Genomic DNA, 13,272 nt, shown 5'->3' on the forward strand with positions numbered 1-13,272 from the left:
TGTGAGTTTGGGTGGGTGGGGTGGGAGCACAGCACAAAAGGCTGTAATAATATTATACAGGAAATAGTATGAGTGTGATATGCTAAACAGGGTATTTGGAGATGGAAGGTGAATAGTATATGCAAGAAGGTCCCATAGAAACAAAATGGCCCATGTTCTGGCTTGGAATTGGAACCTTCGTAATGTTCCACACTTAAAATGTGACCCTTCTTATGTTGCAAAGATTTGTGACTTTATCTGAAGTTGTTGAGTCTGCAGAGGTTGAGATGCTGTGTTGCAGGACCTGGGTAGGTATCCAACAAGCATTTCTTCAACTAAGAATGGTGTAGAAGTGGTGGGAGGAACCCAAAGTTGGGGAGAAGGTGGGAGGCTCTTTCAGAATTCCAGGTGAACAGCCACCAAGGGCAGTGCTTGTCATGTGCCAGTCATGAGGGACCCCTCAGGTGGAACTCAAGAGTTTTCAAGCCAGAAACCACAGGCATGGTGACATGAAGAAGGGGAGGGGAGAATCAATAAAGCAATCCAATAAGTACTGAGGGTCCACTGTGTTCCCAGTAGGTGCCAGAGGGGAGCGGAAAACTGTCCAAAAGAACTGCTCCATTCAGGGAGTCATGTTGTGGGCAAATTGAGTGCCTAAAGAAAAGAATGACAAGGACAAACGGAGAGCCCAAGAGAGATAGGCATAAACCATGTGCTGCAGAGGTTCAAAGAAGAAACATACAGGGGCGTCAGGGTGACATCAGAGGTGGTGGGCCTCAAGGATACATTAGAGTAGAACTTGCATGGTTGGAAGAGAGGGACTGGGGAGTGACATACCAGCACAGAGTTGACAAGGATGAAGGACATCACAGACATGCTGGAAGAACAATCACTTGTGCTGGGAGTTCAGACAGATGGAGTACGGGAAGGGCCAAGAAGACAGGGAGGAAATCAGGGGCAACGGGATCTTCCTTCAGTCTTTGGATTATATGCTGAGAAGTTTGTTTTAAAATAGGAAAAAAAAAAAACAAAAAAGGACCTGCTACATATGCTTGAGCAGGAGGGCACATGATGAAAGAGGACTTTACTGGGAAGGGGAAAGGGTGGTGGGCCACCAGTTAGGAAATGGTGGCAGGGGTTTGGGGATATGTAAGGAGCCTGAGTGGACCCTGCATACTCCATTACATATGGATCCTGGAGAAGGGCTGGGGCTGGGATTCAAATGCCAGCTTGGTGGAGCCTCAAAGGCTGTGGACTTGGATCTGGTGAGGGCTCTCGGAACTTGGACAACCTAAAACCATATGGAAACCCACCTTCCAGGGCTTACTCTCTGAGATTTGAATTCTCTTGTTCTGGGATAGCTCCATAAATATGTGAAATGTTTAAATTTATTTTTTAAATGGGTGCACAAATATGCAAACAAAATAACAAAAATAATTCCAGATAATTCTGTGGCCCAGGGATGGCATGTGGAGAAATTCTCTGCCCTAACATCTTTATCTGTGAACTGACTGAGGTTTGAATCCAGGTTTGCCTAAAGCACCCCCTCCCTTTTTTCCCCCGGAGGAATAGGCAAAGACCAAAGAGGAAATAGTACCAAATCCCTGAAAAACTCTTCCAATACATAAAAAACCATGCATTAGCTGAAAGGATTTTCATGGTTCTTTGCAAGAGTAGCTGTGGCCTGGAGAGGATGCCATGCAGGATGAGTGACCTGTGGGTTATTTAATGGGTCATCTTTTCAATTTTTGTGAAAACAATTCAACTAGTTTCTTCCATCCCAACTGATTTGGTCAATACCCTGAGATTATGGGGTGGTGGCCTTTTCCCAGTTCCAGCTGAACGAACACAGTTTCCAAATAAACAGAGGCAATGACCATGAACCTACTTTTCATTCAAGTTGGAGCTTTGTTGAATAATGCACATGTTCTAGCTAGGCACGGTGGCATGTGAAGGTAATCCCAGAGACTCAGGGGGCTGAGACAGGAAGGTTACAAATTTGAGGCCAGCCTCAATAATTTAGCGAGACCCTAAGCAATTTAGTGAAACCCTGTCTCAAAATAAAAAGCAAAAAGGGGGGGATGTGGCTCAGTGGATAAGGTCCCTGAGTTCCATCCCCCAGTATATTAAAAAAAAGAAAAGAAAAGAAAATCAAGGCTTTAAACCTGATTCTTACAAGAATTACAATAACTACTCAGAGATGAAAGATGTGTGTGAGGCGGGGGAGAGAGTGTCTTTGAATTTAAAAGAGCTAACTATTTCATATAAAAACAGGACTGTGTTTTCCCCTCAATCTGCTCCTGCATAATTTTAGTTTATTTTTCTAATTATGGTAACAGAACAAGAAAAGTCCCAACTGCTGTTCACATTCTCACTACTTTCCTCAAGAAAAAAAATAATAATAATAAATTGGTAGTCTGTATCTATGCCAGAGAATGAAACAAAGATGGGATGTAAATATTCTTTGTGTGAGTTCTCTTTGGCACATTTCTTTTCCTTCTCTTCCCAAACTCATTTGAGAGAGTGTCACTCAAAACCAATTAAAAGGATTTGGATGATTAGCTTTGAGTTTGCAATTGGTATCAATCAATAGTGCAATGTGGCCATCAATCGACTTTGAGAGGCTCTTCCAAATGGCTGCTTTGAACTGTAGCAAAACTATTAGAAGTGAAACTTCATTGAGCAAGCCCTCCTTTGTTTGAAAGACAGAGCTTCAGAGTCCTGGAAATAAGTTTTTCCCTTTATTGTTTGAATCAAAGTTTGTTGATTTGGAAGGAGAAATGGGTCTGATGTCCCTTGGATCCTTTGCCACCAAAGTTTGGCCACTTTCAACAACATAGTGAATCCATTGGGAAACAGGGGAGGTGGGGAGCTCAGGGAGTGGGCCACTGGAGTAGGGACCCTGGTGAAGAACGAGGCCCAGGATTGAAGGCAAGCATTCCTCTCCTCTCCAATGTGCCTGTGACATGGTTCCACGAAGACTAATTCCCTGGTTTTCTCTGGAGATTGGTAAGAAGGGATATTTGAGGAGGCAATGAACTGCTTACTGGACAAAAATTTTGTCTTTGGGGACTTTCCAGTCTCTTCTCCTTATTCCTGACAGCCTCTTGAAGTGGGTACTGACTGTCCCTATTACAGGAGTCATCACCCCAGGAAGGAACCACTCTTGTGTCTTTAGGTTTCCTTCCATGGTTAGCTAAATGCACGTAGCAGGTGAGGGAGGTGTTTCAGTGGGAGGGACAGAGTTTAGGTTCACAGCCTGGCCCTGGAAGATGTAAGAGTTGGAATTAAAAGACCCAGAGGTTTAGCATGTACTTTCCCAAGGTAGATTTCAAAAACACTGTGAATGTTGCCGGGGATAACCTCAAGCCAGCCTGTGGAGGATGTGCCACATGCTCATGCTCTATATTTACATGGTTCATTTTGGAGAGAGTGATCGTCCACCTGGGGACATTCCCACTGAATGGCTGTCAGGACTTCCTGCAAAGTCCTGTCCCCTTTTCAGGTGTTGATTTTCTTCTCTGTGTGATTTTCCAGTTCACCCTTGGGTTCTGAATTAAGGCATTTACTAACATGGGTTTTGTTTCCAGTGACAGATGAATGCAAACGTTTCAGCAAAGAGAAGTATCAGAAGTCAGAAACCAAGAATCGAAATCAATACGCATTAGTAATGGTTAATAAATATGAGTGAATTCGAAAATAGCAAAAGCATCTGCATTTGACCAACATGGTTGTGTTCAAGAATTTTGCATTTTTTTAGTTCCCTATGTTGGACATGGGAGAAGTCTTGTTAGAAGCTAAAAAATTGTTTCTTTATAGGATTATGGTTTTGCTAAATATTGTTCTTGGTCTCCTGCTTCCTATTCGCCCCTATACTGAAATTTCTGTTGGTTCTAAGTTTCAGATGTGTAAAGTAAAATCATGACTTTTGGATAATGGACAAATCATTTTACCTTTTCAAGAGTTAGAGAAATTTAAAATAAAAATTTTAAGCACTCTACCTTAAAATGAAGTGACTCCATTGAAGGTTTACTCAGTCATTACCTGTACATTTTTTCTTTTTGATAACAAAAGTGCTCTCCTTACAGGAGCATAGATTCAAATTATGGACTTAAAATATCAAACCAGACTCCCTTACCCCTTCTCCATGAAGAAAATGTGCGGAGTCCTGGTAGAGAAGTTTCCTGATCCATGCACTTGAAACTCACTGTTTCTTAGCCCTGACCACTGCACACTATTATAATGTCCATAGCCTTGAAATGCAACATTAGATAAATTCAGTGTCATTTCCACTTGCTGAGCTGTTTGTGATATTATAAACAATGCCAAATTACTATTTCTGGCTCCTTTTTGTAGCAGTCTGTGGGATTCTCCTTCAATTTTCCCACCAAGATAGTGCTGATGCTGGGTGCAGTGGTGCACACCTATAATCCGAGGGACTCAGGAGACTGAGGCAGGAGAATTGCAAATTCAAGACCAGCCTCAGCAACTTAGTGAAACCCTGTTTTTTTGTTTTTTAAAAAGTTTGGGCCAAAAGGGCTGGGGTAAAGTACCCCTCTCCCTCCACCCGCCAAATAGTGTGGATGACCTGTGTATGTTGGGAAAAGACATTACCCCACTCCTTGCCATCTTTCACATTTGAACTTGGCTAATTTTAATTTGCATACTCCTACTTTAAAATTGGTATGCAATACCGATTAGGAAGAACTTGGATCTTTCTCCTCTAACAGATGCTTTCATAGTTCACTGTCTCTATGCTAGTCAAAGACCAGGTATTTATGCAGCTACAGCTAACCACCAAAGGGAACCTAGCAGATGGAACATCTGGCACTTAGGATTGAGTGATCAGTAAAGGCATTACCTTATTACTAACATTAAACTCTATGAAGATGTTTCCTTGGTGTGAGAGACACGTGGGTTCTAGTATGTGCTGCCTTGTTGCACTAGAGACTCAAGGATTTTTTACACAAAGGGGTACAAACCATATTGTTAGCTGTGTAAACAGTTTTGCTATTTTTCAGCAATGTTCTGTGTATGGTATTCAATACAGGAAATGTATTTTATAACTAATGGTGAGCGTAGGAGCCACAAGAATATCCCTTGGGCATGTACATATTTGGGGGAAACCTGAATAATAGAATCGATCAGATACATCAAGGGAAAAGCACAGACTTCCCTGAGTATTTTTATATTCCTAAAAATCTTTCACTAGCTCCCCATCACCACTAGGTGAGGGCTACTCTGGGGCCATTTGTTCTCAGGGACTGATTTGCCACTTTGCATATGCTTGTGGGAGAGAGGGGAGTCTCCCCTTGCTGGTCAACAGAGCCCTGAGGCTGAGAGTTTCCGTGGGCAGAGTGATGGGGTGGGGGTGGGGAAATCCAGCAGAAGACCCATGAACAGAGGAGTTGCTCTGAACCTGACGCCATGTGCTCTGAGGCCATGGGAGAGGAATGGCATAGCCCCTTGATTCAAGCATTCTTCCACCTCCCTGGAAACGAAGACCAACATTAATGATGGGCCTCAGCAAGTAACATGAGATAATGGTGTACACTGTGGCTTTCAATCATGAGATGCCATCTTGTAAATGCCAAGAGTAAGATTTCCCATTTTTACCAAAACTCCTCTTCTCAGCATCACTGATCATTAGGAAAATTCTAATCAAACCCACAATGAGGTACCGCCTCACACTCACCATGATGAAACTCTCAAGAAAACAAAAAGCACAGAAAAAAGCAAGGATGTGGTGAGGATGTGGGAAAGCGGGAGCCCTTGTGCTCTGATGGTGGGAATGAAAAACGGTGCAGCTTCTGTGGAAAACAAAACGGCAGGTCAAAAAATCAAACATAGAATTATCATGTGATCCAGCAATTCCACTTCCGAGCATACAACCAGAAGAACTGAAATCAGGATATTGCATGGCTATTTGTGCACCCATCTCCATAGCAACATTATTCACAATAGCCAAAAGGTAGACATCCCAAGATTCCATCAGAGATGAATGGAATAAATAAAAGTGTGGTATATACATACAATGGAATATCATTCAATTTTACGAAGAAAGGAAATTCTTGTCAAATTCTGTTGTGACATGGCACACACAGTATTGATGAACCTTGAGGACATTATGCTAAGTAAAAGAAGCCAGTCACAAAAAGGCAAAGACTCCATGATTCCACTTACACGAGGCACTCGGTATAATACCATTCACAGAGCTGGAAAATAGAATGATGGTTGTCAGGGGCTGGGATTATAGGGTGTTTTAGTCAGCTTTTTCACTGTTGTGACTTAAAGACCCAACCAGAAAAATTATAGAGGAGGAAAAGTTGGGGCGGGGGAACTCATGGTTTCAGAGGTCTCGGTCCATATGCAGGTGGCCTCATTCCTTGGGTGCTTGAGGTGACGCTGAACATCAGGGCAGAAGAGTGTATCAGAGGGAAGCAGCTCATATGATGGTCAGGAAACAGAAAGTCCACTTGCCAGATACAAAATACATACCCCAAAGCCACTCTTGCAAGGCCCCACCTCCTCCAGCCACACCCCACCTGCCTTCAATTACCACTCGATTAATCCCATCAGGTGATTAATCCACTGATTGGGTTAAGGCTCTCACAACCCAATCATTTCTCCTCTGAACTTCTTGCATTATCTCACACATGAGCTTTTGGGGGACACCTCACATCCAAACCATAATACGGGGATAGGGAGGAGGAAAACTGTTGCTAACCAAATTCCTCCACTTGTTCTTGTTCATAAGTCTCAGATTCCTTCATTCCAGCTATAGATGCTACCGGTGTCACCCTCTATCTCTACTGGCCCAGCTCCACACAGCTGAATTCATGATGCCTGTATGTGCAACCTCAGACCTAGCCCAGGGTCCCAATTGTTCTGATAAGGACGTGATGGATTTTAATGCTTCCTTCGGGTCCAGTACGCTTAGGATTGAGCACTTCCCAGTGCTAGGACCAAGCAGCCAGCTGAAATCACTGAGCACCACCCACTTTGAGTTTCTTTCCAAACACTGTCTGTGCGATAGCTCCAGACCACAGCCCAGTGATTAGTAGCAGCAGCATCCTCAAGGAGCTTGTTAGAACTCAGACTCTTGGGTCTCACCCCTGGCCTATGAATTAGAATCTATGCTTCAGCAAAAATAGTGTGATTTTTGTGTCTATTAAAATTTGAGGAGCTGTTAGGTAGACCAGAGCAATGTTTTCAACCTTGGTTATACCTTAGAATCATGGGGATGGGTGCCTGGCGGAAGCTTATTAAAATTGCCAACATTCAAACTGAAATTGGCCTGCTGTGGAAAAAACTGGCGTTTTACAAAATTTCTCCAGGGGATTCTATTATGCAGCTAAGACTGGGACCCACTAGTGTAGGGCAAGTTTTGAAGAATAGGGTTCCTGCCTGGGACATTCTTCTTTTCAACATCTGGTTTCTCTGCCCCTTACTCCTCCAAGTTCAAAGTCATTTTGTCAAAGGGTCCTGCCATTAAATGTTGCTAAAAAGTTCCTTTCTCTGGACTTGGAACCTTGGTATAGGGATTGCTCCTGATCATGTTCTGTTCCATGAAGATATTTCAGAACAAAAATTATCTGATACAGTACATAAAATATCATCTGATAAACTAGGCCCTATTTTGATGGTGTAGACAGTGACTCTAATTGATAAACACCTGACCACCAGTAGTCAGGATTTCTAAGTATTCTGCCCCTGCCCAACTAATGAGATGTCTGGAACTAGAATCTCAATGGTTGTACCATATTAGAAATAGAATTACTATAGCTCTTGGCTTTTATAACTGGGTAGCAGATGGTCCTTTAGCCCACTATTCTCTGCCATCCTAATGATAATAATCTTTTTGAGCAATTATTATATGCTCGGTATTATTCTAAAAAAAAATCCATATGAGTTAACTAATGTAAACCTCAAGTATCTTCTTTATGCAGTGGAGTAACTGAAGCACATTGAAGTTCAGTAATTGCTCAAAATCATATAGTAGGTCTATGGCAGAATTAGAATCTGGAATCTGACTAAAGAGCCCCTGCTCTTCACCATGATGCTATTTTGGGATGAAGTTTCTTTAAGACAAAGTGAGATGGCTTCAGTCAATAAGTAATAGCTGTCAGCAAGTTTCTTGTGTAGCTCTTTTGCTGAATTTGGGTTGACTCTCCCTAACATGTGAGTTTGGTTCTTAACAATTGTAATGGTTAATTTGAATTGTCAACTTGATTGGATTGGGAGATGCCAATGATTAAGAGGCTTATGGGTGTGAGGGTGAGGGTGTATCTAGGAATGATTGGCATGTGGGATAGCCAACTGAAATGGAGACCCTCCCTAAGTGTGGGCAGCAATGACCAATAGGATGATCGCTTGGATGGAATAAAAGTTGGAAGAACAAGGAAGCAGCAGATGCAAGCTTGATTCTTTTTAAGTGGGTTCTTGATTGCTGCTGTGATCCTCCAAGGATATCTGACTCTGGCTTCTTCACTCTTTGAAAGCAGACTCTGCCAGTGATTCCCCAGAAGCCTTTGGTCTTGGACTGGGGTAGCCCATTGATCCCTTGGACTGTGTGGCTACTGGTTCTTCCGGCTCTCCAGCCTGCAGAGGCCATTGTGGACTATTCAGCTTCTGGTCATGTGAGCCAACCTAATAAATCCCCCTTTTATAATTATATCTACTTTTCATTCTGTTTCTCTAGAGAACCCTAGTACAACAGTTACCACTTGGACTTTTTCTGTAAACCAGGCGGTTCAGCCTCTAGGTGTCAAGATTTGTCAGTGTCCTAGAACTGCCTGTGGGCCAGTAAATGGAAAAGAAAATCCTGGAGGGATTTAAGGAAAGGGCTGGAGTCGTGAAATCCATGTACGGTTGTTTTTCTGTTTTTATTTTTGTTTTTGTAGTAGGAATTGAACCCAGGGAAACTTAATCACTGAATCCCATACCCAGTCCTTTTCTGTATTTTATTTAGAGACACAGCCTCACTAAATTGCTAAGGCTGGCTTAGAATTCACAATTCACCTGCCTCAGCCTCCCAAGCTGCTGGGATTACAGGGGCTTGCTACTGTGCCAGGCCCAGGTAGGTTCTTAAGAAGAAAGATATCTGATGCACTGCATGCAAACCCTTGCATTGCGATGAGGTCTATTCCATTGCCATTTGGACCCAAGTAATGGTTTTGGAGTTCTCTTTCCCCAGATTTATCTATTAAAATCCCTGGGAAAGAATCCCATCTCTCAAGCCTTCCTAACTGGCTTTCCTGGGCCACTAGATATCCTGATTTCTGCTGTTTTCTGAGTTTCTCCATTCTGTTCCCATCATTCAGAATTCAGCCTCCTCATCCTTTAGGCGTTTCTACTTACCTTTAAAAATATTCATGGCTCAATTCACCTTCTTATTTTATAAAATTTACTGTCTGTAAATCTTTTCTGATCCATTGAAAATTATTTTAGTCAGCTTTTTTGTTGCTGTGACCAAAAGACCTGACAAGAACAATCAGAGAGGGAAAAGTTTTTTTTGGGGGGCACATAGTTTCAGAGGTCTCAGTCCATAGACAGCTGGCTCCATTCCTTGGGGCTAGAGGTGAGGCAGAACATCATGGCAGAAGCATGTGGTGGAGGGAAGCAGCTCATATTATGATCAGAAAGCGGAGAAGGAGAAACTTCACTCACCAGATACAAAATATATACTCCAAAGACATTCCCCCAATGATCCACCTCCTCCAGCAGCACCCTACAGGCCTTTAGCTACCACTCAGTTAATCCCATCGGGGTATGAACTCATTGATTAGGTTAAGGCTCCTGTAACCCAATCATTTCTCCTTTAAGCTGCCTTGCATTGTCTCACACATGAGCTTTTGGAGGACACCTCACATCAAAACCATAACAATAAATTTATCAATTTTTTGAAACCTGCCATTACATTGAAAAACATGTTTTCTTATAGAAAAATAAAAACTAAATGCAGAGCATAGCTTTATTAATAGGTCATGATATTATAAAAAGAAATTATAAAAAAACACACAATGATAATAGGAATTGTTAGATACTGAATGACTTTTTAAAAATACCTAATATTCAGTCAACTGAGGAAGGGCTTGGGGTATGTAGAGAAATCGGTTGTTGCTACTAGGAAACTGGGGTGACACTGAAAATAAAATAAGAGGACTCTTGTCTCATCTTGCCCTCTGCCTTAGACTTTTTCTCTTTCAGCATCTGCAAGAGTTTAGAGGGACATTTCCTACAAGAAGACCATCTTGCTTATGACACCGATTGAAAGGTTGAAAGGTTCCCTAAGCAATTTCCAGGTGCAGTAATTTCCTGGAAGAACTCAAAACTCACTGAAAGCAATTATACTCTTGGTTACAGTTTATTACAGAAAAGGATACAGACTAATATTAGCCAAGGGAAGAAGCACAGAGGGCAGAGTGCAGGAAAATTGCCAAAAGTGGGGCTTCACATTGTCCTCTCCATACATTCAGGATAGGGTTACTTTCCTGGCATTGATGTGTGACAATGTGCACAGAGTATTGCCACCCCAGGAAACTCACTTGAGTCTGTAGGATCCAGAGATTTCATTGTGTGTTCTGTCACAAACATCTGCAACCTTTAGTCTCTAACCCTTCTGGAGGTCGAATATGACATAGCCTGAGGCTCCCATCAAAAATCACATTACTAGACTATTTGTCGGCCAAAGCCCTCAGGCAAACAGAGATGAGCTTATTAAACATGACATTCCAGGGTCCTAGAGATCACCTTCCCTAAGGGAGAAAAGGTGGGATTTCTTTTTTTGGTAACTGTTAATAGTTTGGATATGAGGTGCCCCCTAAAAGCTCCGTGTTAAGGCAGAAATGTTCAGAGGTAAAGTGATTGGATTGTGAGAGCTGCAACCTCAGCAATCCATCCTAGTCTGAATGGACTGAGTGAATAGTGACTCTAGGCAGGTGGGGCATGCCTGGAGGATGTGGGTCACTGGGGCATCTTCTCTATTGCCCCTTCCTCCTTTCTCTTGATTCTTGATGCCATAAGGACAGAGTTTTCCTATGCTGTGCCTTCTGCCATGATGTGCTGCTTACCCCGGGGCACAGAGCAATGGAGGCAGCCCTCTATTGACTTAGGTGGTCTGTCTTCTTGTTTTAGAGCATCATAAGCACTACGATCTTTTTCTTCAAAGTATTCACACCATTTACATGGATGACCTGTGTGCATATCACATGAAGACCTATCTCCATCATTGGCTTGTATATCCCATGAGGGCAGGAACTGGGCTTGCCTTGGTCACTACCACAGGCCATCTTTTAGCCCCGTGCTTGATTTATAAAATTGCCTTAAAACAAAAATAAATATAGAGTGAGTCTGGAATTTAAAAAAGCAAAAAAAAAAACTTGCAGATGAGCTATCCATTTGTGTGAGCTCAGGCAAATGAATACTGGACAAATTTTTTATATACTTCTTGGCCTAGAAAAGTTGGTGCTCATCTTAGCTAGCTCAGAACACTTCCAGGTCGGCTCTCTTTTGGTAATTGAGAATTGAGTATAGAATAAAGCAGCTCAACTCCAAATGGGAGAGATTTGGGAAGACCTGGAGGCTGGAGAGATGCAGCAAGTACCCTGAATTTAACCCTTTGCTAGGGAAGTGCATTCCACTTGGAAAAGGGAAGAAGGAGCTATTGGCTCTTACACATTGACGGAGGGTGAGCACACTGCGTTCCTCTCTGGGTTCTAAGGAGAGCTTTCCCTGTGTGCCTCCTCTTTCTCGTGGTGTCTTCCTCTAGCTTTGCCAGCTTGTGCTGCGGCAGCAGAAACCCAGCCTACTCTGCAGGACTTTGCTGTCTTGCTCCTCCCCACCCCAGCCTCCTCTCACTGGCCTCAACTGAGCCAAACTACACATATTGAATTCTTCTAATCTTTCCCGACAGATCAATCCTTCTCGGCCCTTAATTATTCATGTGGCTCTCCTCTGAATTTCCTTTAAGCTACTGGCTCCTTTGTGGCGGTTGATGCCTTGTGTGAGGCAGCTCATTTACTTCCCAGGAGGTGGGCATTGGTGTATAGGGCCAGAGCCCTCAAGAGGGCAGAGGAAGCAGGGAAAGTGGAGTTGGGGGAGGGGGCCAAGGCATCCTGCAGAAGGAGGGGCTGGAAGGACTGGATTTGAGTTCTGACACTGGGCAAGTTATTCAACTTGCAAGATAGACTAAAAACAGCACTTTCACTGAATGGGCCATTACAAATATTAAGTGAAGTACTAGGCTCTAGAAGTCTTCCCTCTGTGAGAGGCTTTCTTATCACTAGAAGCAGCAAGCCTTCCTTCTCACCATACCTTCCTACTCAGCAGCTCCTCCACAGACCGGCCATATGCCTGAGCTCATGACACTGAATCAGTATGTTTTGGGGGGACACCTGGAACAAAGCAAGGCGGGCTGTTCCTTTCCATGGAATTTTTGGCCAGAAGTTGTCTACCAGAACAGAATGGGAGAGAGGCTCTTTGGCTTAGGGATCTGGTAATCTTGTCTGTAGATGTGAGGAACAACCTCCTGGCAGCTCTCCTTGTCTCTAAAAGGCTGGTCAAGTATCCATTTTCCCAGGACTGTCCCAACTGGAGCATTGAATGTCCTGTGACCAAGGAAAAGCTTCAGCCCTGCACAGCTGGAGTTTGGTCATCTATAGTGAACTTCCTTCCCCCCCCGCCCCCATGTTTTAGGTAACTCCATAAAATTGATCTCAAAACACTGTTTTCTCCTGTGAGTAACTCAGACTCCTTGCTTCAGGCTGGCAGGTGAAGGCCACGATGGCTCCACTTTGTCCCCCAGACTCATTTGAATGCCCTTGTTCCACATACTGCTCCTAACATCTCCTCCCTGACCATTGATATGTCATTTCTCCACCCATTTATCTTAATTCTGCTACTTCCTACTTCCACCTCTATCTTCTGAATTGCCTTCCCCTATATAGTGCTAACAGAAATCCAGCCAATTAGCAAAGGGCCAATTCAAAGGTCACAAAGTGGTGGTCCCAAGGCACTAGTGCCTTGCAGACAGTATTGTTGGATCCCAGATTGAAGATCTGATTTTTAAAAAATAAATGTCACATAAAACCCCACATTTCTTGATTCTCTTGAGAACAGAACAGGCAACACCGAGCTCATATTTTCTTGAGGCTGAATGGGATGTGCAGGGGCAGGTATGGATGTTCAGGTTTGCAATACATCTCTCCTCACAGAAACAACAGGGCCAGTTGCAGCTTTCATTGTGGAGATATATATATATATATATATATATATATATATATATATATATAT

At 43.0% G+C, this 13,272-nt stretch overlaps 1 protein-coding gene and 1 long non-coding RNA gene across 2 annotated transcripts in view; one reads left to right on the top strand and one right to left on the bottom strand.

The window, feature by feature from the left end:
• The window catches only part of Frmd4a (FERM domain containing 4A), a 574,514-nt gene that overhangs the window by 18,774 nt on the left and 542,468 nt on the right, over positions 1-13,272 (top strand).
• LOC125618455 overlaps positions 7,079-13,272 on the bottom strand; it is an 11,191-nt gene continuing 4,997 nt past the window's right edge. The window contains exons 2-3 of the long non-coding RNA XR_007349721.1: positions 10,145-10,150; positions 7,079-8,351 (exon numbers count right to left, since the gene is read on the bottom strand). This is a non-coding gene — a long non-coding RNA (uncharacterized LOC125618455). The remainder of the gene's footprint in view (positions 8,352-10,144; positions 10,151-13,272) is intronic.

The sequence above is a fragment of the Marmota marmota genome, unplaced genomic scaffold, assembly GCF_001458135.2.
Source record: "Marmota marmota marmota unplaced genomic scaffold, marMar, whole genome shotgun sequence".
Lineage (NCBI taxonomy): Eukaryota > Metazoa > Chordata > Mammalia > Rodentia > Sciuridae > Marmota > Marmota marmota.